Source organism: Symphalangus syndactylus, chromosome 7 (assembly GCF_028878055.3).
Source record: "Symphalangus syndactylus isolate Jambi chromosome 7, NHGRI_mSymSyn1-v2.1_pri, whole genome shotgun sequence".
NCBI classification, from domain to species: domain Eukaryota; kingdom Metazoa; phylum Chordata; class Mammalia; order Primates; family Hylobatidae; genus Symphalangus; species Symphalangus syndactylus.
In genome coordinates, this window is record NC_072429.2 from 147,880,452 (window position 1) to 147,898,824 (window position 18,373).

Sequence of the window (18,373 nt, forward strand, 5' to 3'; positions counted from 1 at the left end):
GAAACACTCTTTCTGTAGAAACTGCAATTGGACATTCTGAGCGCTAGGAGGCCTATATTGGGAAAAAGAATGTCTACAAATAAAAACTACACAGAAGAATTGTGTGAAACTACTTTCTGTTCTGTTTGTTCAACTAAAAGAGTTGAACCTTAGTTTTGATTGAGCCGTTCTGAAACACTCTTTCTGTAGAAAATGCAAGTGGAGATTCGGAGCGCTAAGAGGGTAATAGTGGAAAAAGGAATGTCTGCAAATATAAACTACACAGAAACATTCTGTGAAACTTCTTTCTGATCTGTGCATTCAGCTAACAGAGTTAAACCATACTTTTGATTGAGCAGATCTGAACACTCTTTCTGTAGAAAATGCAACTGGACATTTGGAGCGCTAAGAGAGTAGTAGTGGAAAAAGGAATATATTCAAATATAAACTACACAGAAGCATTCTGTGAAACTTCTTTCTGATCTGAGCATTCAGCTAACAGAGTTAAACCATACTTTTGATTGAGCAGTTTTGAAACACTCTGTCTGTAGAAAATGCAACTGGACATTCGTAGCACTAAGTGGGTAATAGTGGAAAAAAGAATACGTTCAAATATAAACTACACAGAAGCATTGTATGAAACTTCTTTCTGTTCTGTGCATTCAACTAACAGAGTTGAACCTTACTTTTGATTGAGCCTTTCTGAAACACTCTTTCTGTAGAAACTGCAATTGGACATTCTGAGCGCTAAGAGGCCTCTATTGGGAAAAATAATATCTTCAAATAAAAACTACACAGAAGCATTGTGTGAAACTTATTTCTGATATGTTCATTAAGCTAACAGAGTTAAACCATACTTTTGATTGCGCAGTTCTGAACACTCTTTCTGTAGAAAATGCAAGTGGACATTCGGAGCGCTAAGAGGGTAATAGTGGAAAAAGGAATATATTCAAATATAAACTACACAGTAGCATTCTGTGAAAATTCTTTCTGTTCTGTGCATTCAACTAACAGAGTTGAACCTTACTTTTGATTGAGCCGTTCTGAAACACTCTTTCTGTAGAAACTGCAATTGGACATGCTAAGCGCTAAGAGGCCTACATTGGGAAAAAGAATATCTTCAAATAAAAACTACACAGATGCATTCTGTGAAACTTATTTCTGATCTGTAAATTCAGTTAACAGAGATAAAGCATATTTTTGATTGAGCAGTTATGAAACACTCTTTTTGTAGAAAATGCAAGTGGAGATTCGGAGCGCTAAGAGGGTAATAGTGGAAAAAGGAATGTCTTCAAATATAAACTACACAGAATCATTCGGTGAAACTTCTTTCTGATCTGTGCATTCAGCTAACAGAGTTAAACCATACTTTTGATTGAGCAGATCTGAACACTCTTTCTGTAGAAAATGCAACTGGACATTGGAGCGCTAAGAGCGTAGTAGTGGAAAAAGGAATACATTCAAATATAAACTACACAGAAGCATTCTGTGAAACTTCTTTCTGATCTGAGCATTCAGCTAACAGAGTTAAACCATACTTTTGATTGAGCAGTTTTGAAACACTCTGTCTGTAGAAAATGCAACTGGACATTCGTAGCGCTAAGTGGGTAATAGTGGAAAAAAGAATATGTTCAAATATAAACTACACAGAAGCATTGTATGAAACTTCTTTCTGTTCTGTGCATTCAACTAACAGAGTTGAACCTTACTTTTGATTGAGCCGTTCTGAAATACTCTTTCTGTAGAAACTGCAATTGGACATTCTGAGCGCTAGGAGGCCTATATTGGGAAAAAGAATGTCTACAAATAAAAACTACACAGAAGAATTGTGTGAAACTTCTTTCTCTTCTGTTTGTTCAACTAAAAGAGTTGAACCTTAGTTTTGATTGAGCCGTTCTGAAACACACTTTCTGTAGAAAATGCAAGTGGAGATTCGGAACGCAAAGAGGGTAATAGTGGAAAAAGGAATGTCTCCAAATATAAACTACACAGAATCATTCTGTGAAACTTCTTTCTGATCTGTGCATTCAGCTAACAGAGTTAAACCATACTTTTGATTGAGCAGATCTGAACACTCTTTCTGTAGAAAATGCAACTGGACATTTGGAGCGCTAAGAGAGTACTAGTGGAAAAAGGAATATATTCAAATATAAACTACACAGAAGCATTCAGTGAAACTTCTTTCTGATCTGAGCATTCAGCTAACAGAGTTAAACCATACTTTTGATTGAGCAGTTTTGAAACACTCTGTCTGTAGAAAATGCAACTGGACATTCGTAGCGCTAAGTGGGTAATAGTGGAAAAAAGAATATGTTCAAATATAAACTACACAGAAGCATTGTATGAAACTTCTTTCTGTTCTGTGCATTCAACTAACAGAGTTGAACCTTACTTTTGATTGAGCCTTTCTGAATCACTCTTTCTGTAGAAACTGCAATTGGACATTCTGAGCGCTAGGAGGCCTATATTGGGAAAAAGAATGTCTACAAATAAAAACTACACAGAAGAATTGTGTGAAACTACTTTCTGTTCTGTTTGTTCAACTAAAAGAGTTGAACCTTAGTTTTGATTGAGCCGTTCTGAAACACTCTTTCTGTAGAAAATGCAAGTGGAGATTCGGAGCGCTAAGAGGGTAATAGTGGAAAAAGGAATGTCTCCAAATATAAACTACACAGAATCATTCTGTGAAACTTCTTTCTGATCTGTGCATTCAGCTAACAGAGTTAAACCATACTTGTGATTGAGCAGATCTGAACACTCTTTCTGTAGAAAATGCAACTGGACATTTGGAGCGCTAAGAGAGTAGTAGTGGAAAAAGGAATATATTCAAATATAAACTACACAGAAGCATTCAGTGAAACTTCTTTCTGATCTGAGCATTCAGCTAACAGAGTTAAACCATACTTTTGATTGAGCAGTTTTGAAACACTCTGTCTGTAGAAAATGCAACTGGACATTCGTAGCGCTAAGTGGGTAATAGTGGGAAAAAGAATATGTTCAAATATAAACTACACAGAAGCATTGTATGAAACTTCTTTCTGTTCTGTGCATTCAACTAACAGAGTTGAACCTTACTTTTGATTGAGCCTTTCTGAAACACTCTTTCTGTAGAAACTGCAAATGGACATTCTGAGCGCTAAGAGGCCTCTATTGGGAAAAATAATATCTTCAAATAAAAACTACACAGAAGCATTGTGTGAAACTTATTTCTGATATGTTCATTAAGCTAACAGAGTTAAACCATACTTTTGATTGCGCAGTTCTGAACACTCTTTCTGTAGAAAATGCAAGTGGACATTCGGAGCGCTAAGAGGGTAATAGTGGAAAAAGGAATATATTCAAATATAAACTACACAGTAGCATTCTGTGAAAATTCTTTCTGTTCTGTGCATTCAACTAACAGAGTTGAACCTTACTTTTGATTGAGCCGTTCTGAAACACTCTTGCTGTAGAAACTGCAATTGGACATGCTAAGCGCTAAGAGGCCTACATTGGGAAAAAGAATATCTTCAAATAAAAACTACACAGATGCATTCTGTGAAACTTATTTCTGATCTGTAAATTCAGTTAACAGAGAAAAAGCATATTTTTGATTGAGCAGTTATGAAACACTCTTTTTGTAGAAAATGCAAGTGGAGATTCGGAGCGCTAAGAGGGTAATAGTGGAAAAAGGAATGTCTTCAAATATAAACTACACAGAATCATTCGGTGAAACTTCTTTCTGATCTGTGCATTCAGCTAACAGAGTTAAACCATACTTTTGATTGAGCAGATCTGAACACTCTTTCTGTAGAAAATGCAACTGGACATTTGGAGCGCTAAGAGCGTAGTAGTGGAAAAAGGAATACATTCAAATATAAACTACACAGAAGCATTCTGTGAAACTTCTTTCTGATCTGAGCATTCAGCTAACAGAGTTAAACCATACTTTTGATTGAGCAGTTTTGAAACACTCTGTCTGTAGAAAATGCAACTGGACATTCGTAGCGCTAAGTGGGTAATAGTGGAAAAAAGAATATGTTCAAATATAAACTACACAGAAGCATTGTATGAAACTTCTTTCTGTTCTGTGCATTCAACGAACAGAGTTGAACCTTACTTTTGATTGAGCCGTTCTGAAATACTCTTTCTGTAGAAACTGCAATTGGACATTCTGAGCGCTAGGAGGCCTATATTGGGAAAAAGAATGTCTACAAATAAAAACTACACAGAAGAATTGTGTGAAACTTCTTTCTCTTCTGTTTGTTCAACTAAAAGAGTTGAACCTTAGTTTTGATTGAGCCGTTCTGAAACACTCTTTCTGTAGAAAATGCAAGTGGAGATTCGGAACGCAAAGAGGGTAATAGTGGAAAAAGGAATGTCTCCAAATATAAACTACACAGAATCATTCTGTGAAACTTCTTTCTGATCTGTGCATTCAGCTAACAGAGTTAAACCATACTTTTGATTGAGCAGATCTGAACACTCTTTCTGTAGAAAATGCAACTGGACATTTGGAGTGCTAAGAGAGTACTAGTGGAAAAAGGAATATATTCAAATATAAACTACACAGAAGCATTCAGTGAAACTTCTTTCTGATCTGAGCATTCAGCTAACAGAGTTAAACCATACTTTTGATTGAGCAGTTTTGAAACACTCTGTCTGTAGAAAATGCAACTGGACATTCGTGGCGCTAAGTGGGTAATAGTGGAAAAAAGAATATGTTCAAATATAAACTACACAGAAGCATTGTATGAAACTTCTTTCTGTTCTGTGCATTCAACTAACAGACTTGAACCTTACTTTTGATTGAGCCTTTCTGAAACACTCTTTCTGTAGAAACTGCAATTGGACATTCTGAGCGATAGGAGGCCTATATTGGGAAAAAGAATGTCTACAAATAAAAACTACACAGAAGAATTGTGTGAAACTACTTTCTGTTCTGTTTGTTCAACTAAAAGAGTTGAACCTTAGTTTTGATTGAGCCGTTCTGAAACACTCTTTCTGTAGAAAATGCAAGTGGAGATTCGGAGCGCTAAGAGGGTAATAGTGGAAAAAGGAATGTCTCCAAATATAAACTACACAGAATCATTCTGTGAAACTTCTTTCTGATCTGTGCATTCAGCTAACAGAGTTAAACCATACTTTTGATTGAGCAGATCTGAACACTCTTTCTGTAGAAAATGCAACTGGACATTTGGAGCGCTAAGAGAGTAGTAGTGGAAAAAGGAATATATTCAAATATAAACTACACAGAAGCATTCTGTGAAACTTCTTTCTGATCTGAGCATTCAGCTAACAGAGTTAAACCATACTTTTGATTGAGCAGTTTTGAAACACTCTGTCTGTAGAAAATGCAACTGGGCATTCGTAGCGCTAAGTGGGTAATAGTGGAAAAAGGAATACGTTCAAATATAAACTACACAGAAGCATTGTATGAAACTTCTTTCTGTTCTGTGCATTCAACTAACAGAGTTGAACCTTACTTTTGATTGAGCCTTTCTGAAACACTCTTTCTGTAGAAACTGCAATTGGACATTCTGAGCGCTAAGAGGCCTCTATTGGGAAAAATAATATCTTCAAATAAAAACTACACAGAAGCATTGTGTGAAACTTATTTCTGATATGTTCATTAAGCTAACAGAGTTAAACCATACTTTTGATTGCGCAGTTCTGAACACTCTTTCTGTATAAAATGCAAGTGGACATTCGGAGCGCTAAGAGGGTAATAGTGGAAAAAGGAATATATTCAAATATAAACTACACAGTAGCATTCTGTGAAAATTCTTTCTGTTCTGTGCATTCAACTAACAGAGTTGAACCTTACTTTTGATTGAGCTGTTCTGAAACACTCTTTCTGTAGAAACTGCAATTGGACATGCTAAGCGCTAAGAGGCCTACATTGGGAAAAAGAATATCTTCAAATAAAAACTACACAGATGCATTCTGTGAAACTTATTTCTGATCTGTAAATTCAGTTAACAGAGATAAAACATATTTTTGATTGAGCAGTTATGAAACACTCTTTTTGTAGAAAATGCAAGTGGAGATTCGGAGCGCTAAGAGGGTAATAGTGGAAAAAGTAATGTCTTCAAATATAAACTACACAGAATCATTCGGTGAAACTTCTTTCTGATCTGTGCATTCAGCTAACAGAGTTAAACCATACTTTTGATTGAGCAGATCTGAACACTCTTTCTGTAGAAAATGCAACTGGACATTTGGAGCGCTAAGAGCGTAGTAGTGGAAAAAGGAATACATTCAAATATAAACTACACAGAAGCATTCTGTGAAACTTCTTTCTGATCTGAGCATTCAGCTAACAGAGTTAAACCATACTTTTGATTGAGCAGTTTTGAAACAGTCTGTCTGTAGAAAATGCAACTGGACATTCGTAGCGCTAAGTGGGTAATAGTGGAAAAAACAATATGTTCAAATATAAACTACACAGAAGCATTGTATGAAACTTCTTTCCGTTCTGTGCATTCAACTAACAGAGTTGAACCTTACTTTTGATTGAGCCGTTCTGAAATACTCTTTCTGTAGAAACTGCAATTGGACATTCTGAGCGCTAGGAGGCCTATATTGGGAAAAAGAATGTCTACAAATAAAAACTACACAGAAGAATTGTGTGAAACTTCTTTCTCTTCTGTTTGTTCAACTAAAAGAGTTGAACCTTAGTTTTGATTGAGCCGTTCTGAAACACTCTTTCTGTAGAAAATGCAAGTGGAGATTCGGAGCGCTAAGAGGGTAATAGTGGAAAAAGGAATGTCTCCAAATATAAACTACACAGAATCATTCTGTGAAACTTCTTTCTGATCTGTGCATTCAGCTAACAGAGTTAAACCATACTTTTGATTGAGCAGATCTGAACACTCTTTCTGTAGAAAATGCAACTGGACATTTGGAGCGCTAAGAGAGTACTAGTGGAAAAAGGAATATATTCAAATATAAACTACACAGAAGCATTCAGTGAAACTTCTTTCTGATCTGAGCATTCAGCTAACAGAGTTAAACCATACTTTTGATTGAGCAGTTTTGAAACACTCTGTCTGTAGAAAATGCAACTGGACATTCGTAGCGCTAAGTGGGTAATAGTGGAAAAAAGAATATGTTCAAATATAAACTACACAGAAGCATTGTATGAAACTTCTTTCTGTTCTGTGCATTCAACTAACAGAGTTGAACCTTACTTTTGATTGAGCCTTTCTGAAACACTCTTTCTGTAGAAACTGCAATTGGACATTCTGAGCGCTAGGAGGCCTATATTGGGAAAAAGAATGTCTACAAATAAAAACTACACAGAAGAATTGTGTGAAACTACTTTCTGTTCTGTTTGTTCAACTAAAAGAGTTGAACCTTAGTTTTGATTGAGCCGTTCTGAAACACTCTTTCTGTAGAAAATGCAAGTGGAGATTCGGAGCGCTAAGAGGGTAATAGTGGAAAAAGGAATGTCTCCAAATATAAACTACACAGAAACATTCTGTGAAACTTCTTTCTGATCTGTGCATTCAGCTAACAGAGTTAAACCATACTTTTGATTGAGCAGATCTGAACACTCTTTCTGTAGAAAATGCAACTGGACATTTGGAGCGCTAAGAGAGTAGTAGTGGAAAAAGGAATATATTCAAATATAAACTACACAGAAGCATTCTGTGAAACTTCTTTCTGATCTGAGCATTCAGCTAACAGAGTTAAACCATACTTTTGATTGAGCAGTTTTGAAACACTCTGTCTGTAGAAAATGCAACTGGACATTCGTAGCGCTAAGTGGGTAATAGTGGAAAAAAGAATACGTTCAAATATAAACTACACAGAAGCATTGTATGAAACTTCTTTCTGTTCTGTGCATTCAACTAACAGAGTTGAACCTCACTTTTGATTGAGCCTTTCTGAAACACTCTTTCTGTAGAAACTGCAATTGGACATTCTGAGCGCTAAGAGGCCTCTATTGGGAAAAATAATATCTTCAAATAAAAACTACACAGAAGCATTGTGTGAAACTTATTTCTGATATGTTCATTAAGCTAACAGAGTTAAACCATACTTTTGATTGCGCAGTTCTGAACACTCTTTCTGTAGAAAATGCAAGTGGACATTCGGAGCGCTAAGAGGGTAATAGTGGAAAAAGGAATATATTCAAATATAAACTACACAGTAGCATTCTGTGAAAATTCTTTCTGTTCTGTGCATTCAACTAACAGAGTTGAACCTTACTTTTGATTGAGCCGTTCTGAAACACTCTTTCTGTAGAAACTGCAATTGGACATGCTAAGCGCTAAGAGGCCTACATTGGGAAAAAGAATATCTTCAAATAAAAACTACACAGATGCATTCTGTGAAACTTATTTCTGATCTGTAAATTCAGTTAACAGAGATAAAGCATATTTTTGATTGAGCAGTTATGAAACACTCTTTTTGTAGAAAATGCAAGTGGAGATTCTGAGCGCTAAGAGGGTAATAGTGGAAAAAGGAATGTCTTCAAATATAAACAACACAGAATCATTCGGTGAAACTTCTTTCTGATCTGTGCATTCAGCTAACAGAGTTAAACCATACTTTTGATTGAGCAGATCTGAACATTCTTTCTGTAGAAAATGCAACTGGACATTTGGAGCGCTAAGAGCGTAGTAGTGGAAAAAGGAATATATTCAAATATAAACTACACAGAAGCATTCTGTGAAACTTCTTTCTGATCTGAGCATTCAGCTAACAGAGTTAAACCATACTTTTGATTGAGCAGTTTTGAAACAGTCTGTCTGTAGAAAATGCAACTGGACATTCGTAGCGCTAAGTGGGTAATAGTGGAAAAAAGAATATGTTCAAATATAAACTACACAGAAGCATTGTATGAAACTTCTTTCTGTTCTGTGCATTCAACTAACAGAGTTGAACCTTACTTTTGATTGAGCCGTTCTGAAATACTCTTTCTGTAGAAACTGCAATTGGACATTCTGAGCGCTAGGAGGCCTATATTGGGAAAAAGAATGTCTACAAATAAAAACTACACAGAAGAATTGTGTGAAACTTCTTTCTCTTCAGTTTGTTCAACTAAAAGAGTTGAACCTTAGTTTTGATTGAGCCGTTCTGAAACACTCTTTCTGTAGAAAATGCAAGTGGAGATTCGGAGCGCTAAGAGGGTAATAGTGGAAAAAGGAATGTCTCCAAATATAAACTACACAGAATCATTCTGTGAAACTTCTTTCTGATCTGTGCATTCAGCTAACAGAGTTAAACCATACTTTTGATTGAGCAGATCTGAACACTCTTTCTGTAGAAAATGCAACTGGACATTTGGAGCGCTAAGAGAGTACTAGTGGAAAAAGGAATATATTCAAATATAAACTACACAGAAGCATTCTGTGAAACTTCTTTCTGATCTGAGCATTCAGCTAACAGAGTTAAACCATACTTTTGATTGAGCAGTTTTGAAACACTCTGTCTGTAGAAAATGCAACTGGACATTCGTAGCGCTAAGTGGGTAATAGTGGAAAAAAGAATATGTTCAAATATAAACTACACAGAAGCATTGTATGAAACTTCTTTCTGTTCTGTGCATTCAACTAACAGAGTTGAACCTTACTTTTGATTGAGCCTTTCTGAAACACTCTTTCTGTAGAAACTGCAATTGGACATTCTGAGCGCTAGGAGGCCTATATTGGGAAAAAGAATGTCTACAAATAAAAACTACACAGAAGAATTGTGTGAAACTACTTTCTGTTCTGTTTGTTCAACTAAAAGAGTTGAAACTTAGTTTTGATTGAGCCGTTCTGAAACACTCTTTCTGTAGAAAATGCAAGTGGATATTCGGAGCGCTAAGAGGGTAATAGTGGAAAAAGGAATGTCTCCAAATATAAACTACACAGAATCATTCTGTGAAACTTCTTTCTGATCTGTGCATTCAGCTAACAGAGTTAAACCATACTTTTGATTGAGCAGATCTGAACACTCTTTCTGTAGAAAATGCAACTGGACATTTGGAGCGCTAAGAGAGTAGTAGTGGAAAAAGGAATATATTCAAATATAAACTACACAGAAGCATTCTGTGAAACTTCTTTCTGATCTGAGCATTCAGCTAACAGAGTTAAACCATACTTTTGATTGAGCAGTTTTGAAACACTCTGTCTGTAGAAAATGCAACTGGACATTCGTAGCGCTAAGTGGGTAATAGTGGAAAAAAGAATACGTTCATATATAAACTACACAGAAGCATTGTATGAAACTTCTTTCTGTTCTGTGCATTCAACTAACAGAGTTGAATCTTACTTTTGATTGAGCCTTTCTGAAACACTCTTTCTGTAGAAACTGCAATTGGACATTCTGAGCGCTAAGAGGCCTCTATTGGGAAAAATAATATCTTCAAATAAAAACTACACAGAAGCATTGTGTGAAACTTATTTCTGATATGTTCATTAAGCTAACAGAGTTAAACCATACTTTTGATTGCGCAGTTCTGAACACTCTATCTGTAGAAAATGCAAGTGGACATTCGGAGCGCTAAGAGGGTAATAGTGGAAAAAGGAATATATTCATATATAAACTACACAGTAGCATTCTGTGAAAATTCTTTCTGTTCTGTGCATTCAACTGACAGAGTTGAACCTTACTTTTGATTGAGCCGTTCTGAAATACTCTTTCTGTAGAAACTGCAATTGGACATGCTAAGCGCTAAGAGGCCTACATTGGGAAAAAGAATATCTTCAAATAAAAATTACACAGATGCATTCTGTGAAACTTATTTCTGATCTGTAAATTCAGTTAACAGAGATAAAACATATTTTTGATTGAGCAGTTATGAAACACTCTTTTTGTAGAAAATGCAAGTGGAGATTCGGAGCGCTAAGAGGGTAATAGTGGAAAAAGGAATGTCTTCAAATATAAACAACACAGAATCATTCAGTGAAACTTCTTTCTGATCTGTGCATTCAGCTAACAGAGTTAAACCATACTTTTGATTGAGCAGAACTGAACACTCTTTCTGTAGAAAATGCAACTGGACATTTGGAGTGCTAAGAGCGTAGTAGTGGAAAAAGGAATATATTCAAATATAAACTACACAGAAGCATTCTGTGAAACTTCTTTCTGATCTGAGCATTCAGCTAACAGAGTTAAACCATACTTTTGATTGAGCAGTTTTGAAACAGTCTGTCTGTAGAAAATGCAACTGGACATTCGTAGCGCTAAGTGGGTAATAGTGGAAAAAAGAATATGTTCAAATATAAACTACACAGAAGCATTGTATGAAACTTCTTTCTGTTCTGTGCATTCAACTAACAGAGTTGAACCTTACTTTTGATTGAGCCGTTCTTTAATACTCTTTCTGTAGAAACTGCAATTGGACATTCTGAGCGCTAGGAGGCCTATATTGGGAAAAAGAATGTCTACAAATAAAAACTACACAGAAGAATTGTGTGAAACTTCTTTCTCTTCAGTTTGTTCAACTAAAAGAGTTGAACCTTAGTTTTGATTGAGCCGTTCTGAAACACTCTTTCTGTAGAAAATGCAAGTGGAGATTCGGAGCGCTAAGACGGTAATAGTGGAAAAAGGAATGTCTCCAAATATAAACTACACAGAATCATTCTGTGAAACTTCTTTCTGATCTGTGCATTCAGCTAACAGAGTTAAACCATACTTTTGATTGAGCAGATCTGAACACTCTTTCTGTAGAAAATGCAACTGGACATTTGGAGCGCTAAGAGAGTACTAGTGGAAAAAGGAATATATTCAAATATAAACTACACAGAAGCATTCTGTGAAACTTCTTTCTGATCTGAGCATTCAGCTAACAGAGTTAAACCATACTTTTGATTGAGCAGTTTTGAAACACTCTGTCTGTAGAAAATGCAACTGGACATTCGTAGCGCTAAGTGGGTAATAGTGGAAAAAAGAATATGTTCAAATATAAACTACACAGAGGCATTGTATGAAACTTCTTTCTGTTCTGTGCATTCAACTAACAGAGTTGAACCTTACTTTTGATTGAGCCGTTCTGAAACACTCTTTCTGTAGAAACTGCAATTGGACATTCTGAGCGCTAGGAGGCCTATATTGGGAAAAAGAATGTCTACAAATAAAAACTACACAGAAGAATTGTGTGAAACTACTTTCTGTTCTGTTTGTTCAACTAAAAGAGTTGAAACTTAGTTTTGATTGAGCCGTTCTGAAACACTCTTTCTGTAGAAAATGCAAGTGGAGATTCGGAGCGCTAAGAGGGTAATAGTGGAAAAAGGAATGTCTCCAAATATAAACTACACAGAATCATTCTGTGAAACTTCTTTCTGATCTGTGCATTCAGCTAACAGAGTTAAACCATACTTTTGATTGAGCAGATCTGAACACTCTTTCTGTAGAAAATGCAACTGGACATTTGGAGCGCTAAGAGAGTACTAGTGGAAAAAGGAATATATTCAAATATAAACTACACAGAAGCATTCTGTGAAACTTCTTTCTGATCTGAGCATTCAGCTAACAGAGTTAAACCATACTTTTGATTGAGCAGTTTTGAAACACTCTGTCTGTAGAAAATGCAACTGGACATTCGTAGCGCTAAGTGGGTAATAGTGGAAAAAAGGATATGTTCAAATATAAACTACACAGAAGCATTGTATGAAACTTCTTTCTGTTCTGTGCATTCAACTAACAGAGTTGAACCTTACTTTTGATTGAGCCTTTCTGAAACACTCTTTCTGTAGAAACTGCAATTGGACATTCTGAGCGCTAGGAGGCCTATATTGGGAAAAAGAATGTCTACAAATAAAAACTACACAGAAGAATTGTGTGAAACTAGTTTCTGTTCTGTTTGTTCATCTAAAAGAGTTGAAACTTAGTTTTGATAGAGCCGTTCTGAAACACTCTTTCTGTAGAAAATGCAAGTGGAGATTCGGAGCGCTAAGAGGGTAATAGTGGAAAAAGGAATGTCTCCAAATATAAACTACACAGAATCATTCTGTGAAACTTCTTTCTGATCTGTGCATTCAGCTAACAGAGTTAAACCATACTTTTGATTGAGCAGATCTGAACACTCTTTCTGTAGAAAATGCAACTGGACATTTGGAGCGCTAAGAGAGTAGTAGTGGAAAAAGGAATATATTCAAATATAAACTACACAGAAGCATTCTGTGAAACTTCTTTCTGATCTGAGCATTCAGCTAACAGAGTTAAACCATACTTTTGATTGAGCAGTTTTGAAACACTCTGTCTGTAGAAAATGCAACTGGACATTCGTAGCGCTAAGTGGGTAATAGTGGAAAAAAGAATACGTTCAAATATAAACTACACAGAAGCATTGTATGAAACTTCTTTCTGTTCTGTGCATTCAACTAACAGAGTTGAACCTTACTTTTGATTGAGCCTTTCTGAAACACTCTTTCTGTAGAAACTGCAATTGGACATTCTGAGCGCTAAGAGGCCTCTATTGGGAAAAATAATATCTTCAAATAAAAACTACACAGAAGCATTGTGTGAAACTTATTTCTGATATGTTCATTAAGCTAACAGAGTTAAACCATACTTTTGATTGCGCAGTTCTGAACACTCTTTCTGTAGAAAATGCAAGTGGACATTCGGAGCGCTAAGAGGGTAATAGTGGAAAAAGGAATATATTCAAATATAAACTACACAGTAGCATTCTGTGAAAATTCTTTCTGTTCTGTGCATTCAACTAACAGAGTTGAACCTTACTTTTGATTGAGCCGTTCTGAAACACTCTTTCTGTAGAAACTGCAATTGGACATGCTAAGCGCTAAGAGGCCTACATTGGGAAAAAGAATATCTTCAAATAAAAACTACACAGATGCATTCTGTGAAACTTATTTCTGATCTGTAAATTCAGTTAACAGAGATAAAGCATATTTTTGATTGAGCAGTTATGAAACACTCTTTTTGTAGAAAATGCAAGTGGAGATTCTGAGCGCTAAGAGGGTAATAGTGGAAAAAGGAATGTCTTCAAATATAAACTACACAGAATCATTCGGTGAAACTTCTATCTGATCTGTGCATTCAGCTAACAGAGTTAAACCATACTTTTGATTGAGCAGATCTGAACACTCTTTCTGTAGAAAATGCAACTGGACATTTGGAGCGCTAAGAGCGTAGTAGTGGAAAAAGGAATATATTCAAATATAAACTACACAGAAGCATTCTGTGAAACTTCTTTCTGATCTGAGCATTCAGCTAACAGAGTTAAACCATACATTTGATTGAGCAGTTTTGAAACACTCTGTCTGTAGAAAATGCAACTGGACATTCGTAGCGCTAAGTGGGTAATAGTGGAAAAAAGAATATGTTCAAATATAAACTACACAAAAGCATTGTATGAAACTTCTTTCTGTTCTGTGCATTCAACTAACAGAGTTGAACCTTACTTTTGATTGAGCCTTTCTGAAACACTCTTTCTGTAGAAACTGCAATTGGACATTCTGAGCGCTAAGAGGCCTCTATTGGGAAAAATAATATCTTCAAATAAAAACTACACAGAAGCATTGTGTGAAACTTATTTCTGATATGTTCATTAAGCTAACAGAGTTAAACCATACTTTTGATTGCGCAGTTCTGAACACTCTTTCTGTAGAAAATGCAAGTGGACATTCGGAGCGCTTAGAGGGTAATAGTGGAAAAAGGAATATATTCAAATATAAACTACACAGTAGCATTCTGTGAAAATCCTTTCTGTTCTGTGCATTCAACTGACAGAGTTGAACCTTACTTTTGATTGAGCCGTTCTGAAATACTCTTTCTGTAGAAACTGCAATTGGACATGCTAAGCGCTAAGAGGCCTACATTGGGAAAAAGAATATCTTCAAATAAAAATTACACAGATGCATTCTGTGAAACTTATTTCTGATCTGTAAATTCAGTTAACAGAGATAAAACATATTTTTGATTGAGCAGTTATGAAACACTCTTTTTGTAGAAAATGCAAGTGGAGATTCGGAGCGCTAAGAGGGTTATAGTGGAAAAAGGAATGTCTTCAAATATAAACAACACAGAATCATTCGGTGAAACTTCTTTCTGATCTGTGCATTCAGCTAACAGAGTTAAACCATACTTTTGATTGAGCAGATCTGAACATTCTTTCTGTAGAAAATGCAACTGGACATTTGGAGCGCTAAGAGCGTAGTAGTGGAAAAAGGAATATATTCAAATATAAACTACACAGAAGCATTCTGTGAAACTTCTTTCTGATCTGAGCATTCAGCTAACAGAGTTAAACCATACTTTTGATTGAGCAGTTTTGAAACAGTCTGTCTGTAGAAAATGCAACTGGACATTCGTAGCGCTAAGTGGGTAATAGTGGAAAAAAGAATATGTTCAAATATAAACTACACAGAAGCATTGTATGAAACTTCTTTCTGTTCTGTGCATTCAACTAACAGAGTTGAACCTTACTTTTGATTGAGCCGTTCTGAAATACTCTTTCTGTAGAAACTGCAATTGGACATTCTGAGCGCTAGGAGGCCTATATTGGGAAAAAGAATGTCTACAAATAAAAACTACACAGAAGAATTGTGTGAAACTTCTTTCTCTTCAGTTTGTTCAACTAAAAGAGTTGAACCTTAGTTTTGATTGAGCCGTTCTGAAACACTCTTTCTGTAGAAAATGCAAGTGGAGATTCGGAGCGCTAAGAGGGTAATAGTGGAAAAAGGAATGTCTCCAAATATAAACTACACAGAATCATTCTGTGAAACTTCTTTCTGATCTGTGCATTCAGCTAACAGAGTTAAACCATACTTTTGATTGAGCAGATCTGAACACTCTTTCTGTAGAAAATGCAACTGGACATTTGGAGCGCTAAGAGAGTACTAGTGGAAAAAGGAATATATTCAAATATAAACTACACAGAAGCATTCTGTGAAACTTCTTTCTGATCTGAGCATTCAGCTAACAGAGTTAAACCATACTTTTGATTGAGCAGTTTTGAAACACTCTGTCTGTAGAAAATGCAACTGGACATTCGTAGCGCTAAGTGGGTAATAGTGGAAAAAAGAATATGTTCAAATATAAACTACACAGAAGCATTGTATGAAACTTCTTTCTGTTCTGTGCATTCAACTAACAGAGTTGAACCTTACTTTTGATTGAGCCTTTCTGAAACACTCTTTCTGTAGAAACTGCAATTGGACATTCTGAGCGCTAGGAGGCCTATATTGGGAAAAAGAATGTCTACAAATAAAAACTACACAGAAGAATTGTGTGAAACTACTTTCTGTTCTGTTTGTTCAACTAAAAGAGTTGAAACTTAGTTTTGATTGAGCCGTTCTGAAACACTCTTTCTGTAGAAAATGCAAGTGGATATTCGGAGCGCTAAGAGGGTAATAGTGGAAAAAGGAATGTCTCCAAATATAAACTACACAGAATCATTCTGTGAAACTTCTTTCTGATCTGTGCATTCAGCTAACAGAGTTAAACCATACTTTTGATTGAGCAGATCTGAACACTCTTTCTGTAGAAAATGCAACTGGACATTTGGAGCGCTAAGAGAGTAGTAGTGGAAAAAGGAATATATTCAAATATAAACTACACAGAAGCATTCTGTGAAACTTCTTTCTGATCTGAGCATTCAGCTAACAGAGTTAAACCATACTTTTGATTGAGCAGTTTTGAAACACTCTGTCTGTAGAAAATGCAACTGGACATTCGTAGCGCTAAGTGGGTAATAGTGGAAAAAAGAATACGTTCAAATATAAACTACACAGAAGCATTGTATGAAACTACTTTCTGTTCTGTGCATTCAACTAACAGAGTTGAATCTTACTTTTGATTGAGCCTTTCTGAAACACTCTTTCTGTAGAAACTGCAATTGGACATTCTGAGCGCTAAGAGGCCTCTATTGGGAAAAATAATATCTTCAAATAAAAACTACACAGAAGCATTGTGTGAAACTTATTTCTGATATGTTCATTAAGCTAACAGAGTTAAACCATACTTTTGATTGCGCAGTTCTGAACACTCTATCTGTAGAAAATGCAAGTGGACATTCGGAGCGCTAAGAGGGTAATAGTGGAAAAAGGAATATATTCATATATAAACTACACAGTAGCATTCTGTGAAAATTCTTTCTGTTCTGTGCATTCAACTGACAGAGTTGAACCTTACTTTTGATTGAGCCGTTCTGAAATACTCTTTCTGTAGAAACTGCAATTGGACATGCTAAGCGCTAAGAGGCCTACATTGGGAAAAAGAATATCTTCAAATAAAAATTACACAGATGCATTCTGTGAAACTTATTTCTGATCTGTAAATTCAGTTAACAGAGATAAAACATATTTTTGATTGAGCAGTTATGAAACACTCTTTTTGTAGAAAATGCAAGTGGAGATTCGGAGCGCTAAGAGGGTAATAGTGGAAAAAGGAATGTCTTCAAATATAAACAACACAGAATCATTCAGTGAAACTTCTTTCTGATCTGTGCATTCAGCTAACAGAGTTAAACCATACTTTTGATTGAGCAGAACTGAACACTCTTTCTGTAGAAAATGCAACTGGACATTTGGAGTGCTAAGAGCGTAGTAGTGGAAAAAGGAATATATTCAAATATAAACTACACAGAAGCATTCTGTGAAACTTCTTTCTGATCTGAGCATTCAGCTAACAGAGTTAAACCATACTTTTGATTGAGCAGTTTTGAAACACTCTGTCTGTAGAAAATGCAACTGGACATTCGTAGCGCTAAGTGGGTAATAGTGGAAAAAAGAATATGTTCAAATATAAACTACACAGAAGCATTGTATGAAACTTCTTTCTGTTCTGTGCATTCAACTAACAGAGTTGAACCTTACTTTTGATTGAGCCTTTCTGAAACACTCTTTCTGTAGAAACTGCAATTGGACATTCTGAGCGCTAAGAGGCCTCTATTGGGAAAAATAATATCTTCAAATAAAAACTACACAGAAGCATTGTGTGAAACTTATTTCTGATATGTTCATTAAGCTAACAGAGTTAAACCATACTTTTGATTGCGCAGTTCTGAACACTCTTTCTGTAGAAAATGCAAGTGGACATTCGGAGCGCTAAGAGGGTAATAGTGGAAAAAGGAATATATTCAAATATAAACTACACAGTAGCATTCTGTGAAAATTCTTTCTGTTCTGTGCATTCAACTGACAGAGTTGAACCTTACTTTTGATTGAGCCGTTCTGAAATACTCTTTCTGTAGAAACTGCAATTGGACATGCTAAGCGCTAAGAGGCCTACATTGGGAAAAAGAATATCTTCAAATAAAAACTACACAGATGCATTCTGTGAAACTTATTTCTGATCTGTAAATTCAGTTAACAGAGATAAAACATATTTTTGATTGAGCAGTTATGAAACACTCTTTTTGTAGAAAATGCAAGTGGAGATTCGGAGCGCTAAGAGGGTAATAGTGGAAAAAGGAATGTCTTCAAATATAAACAACACAGAATCATTCGGTGAA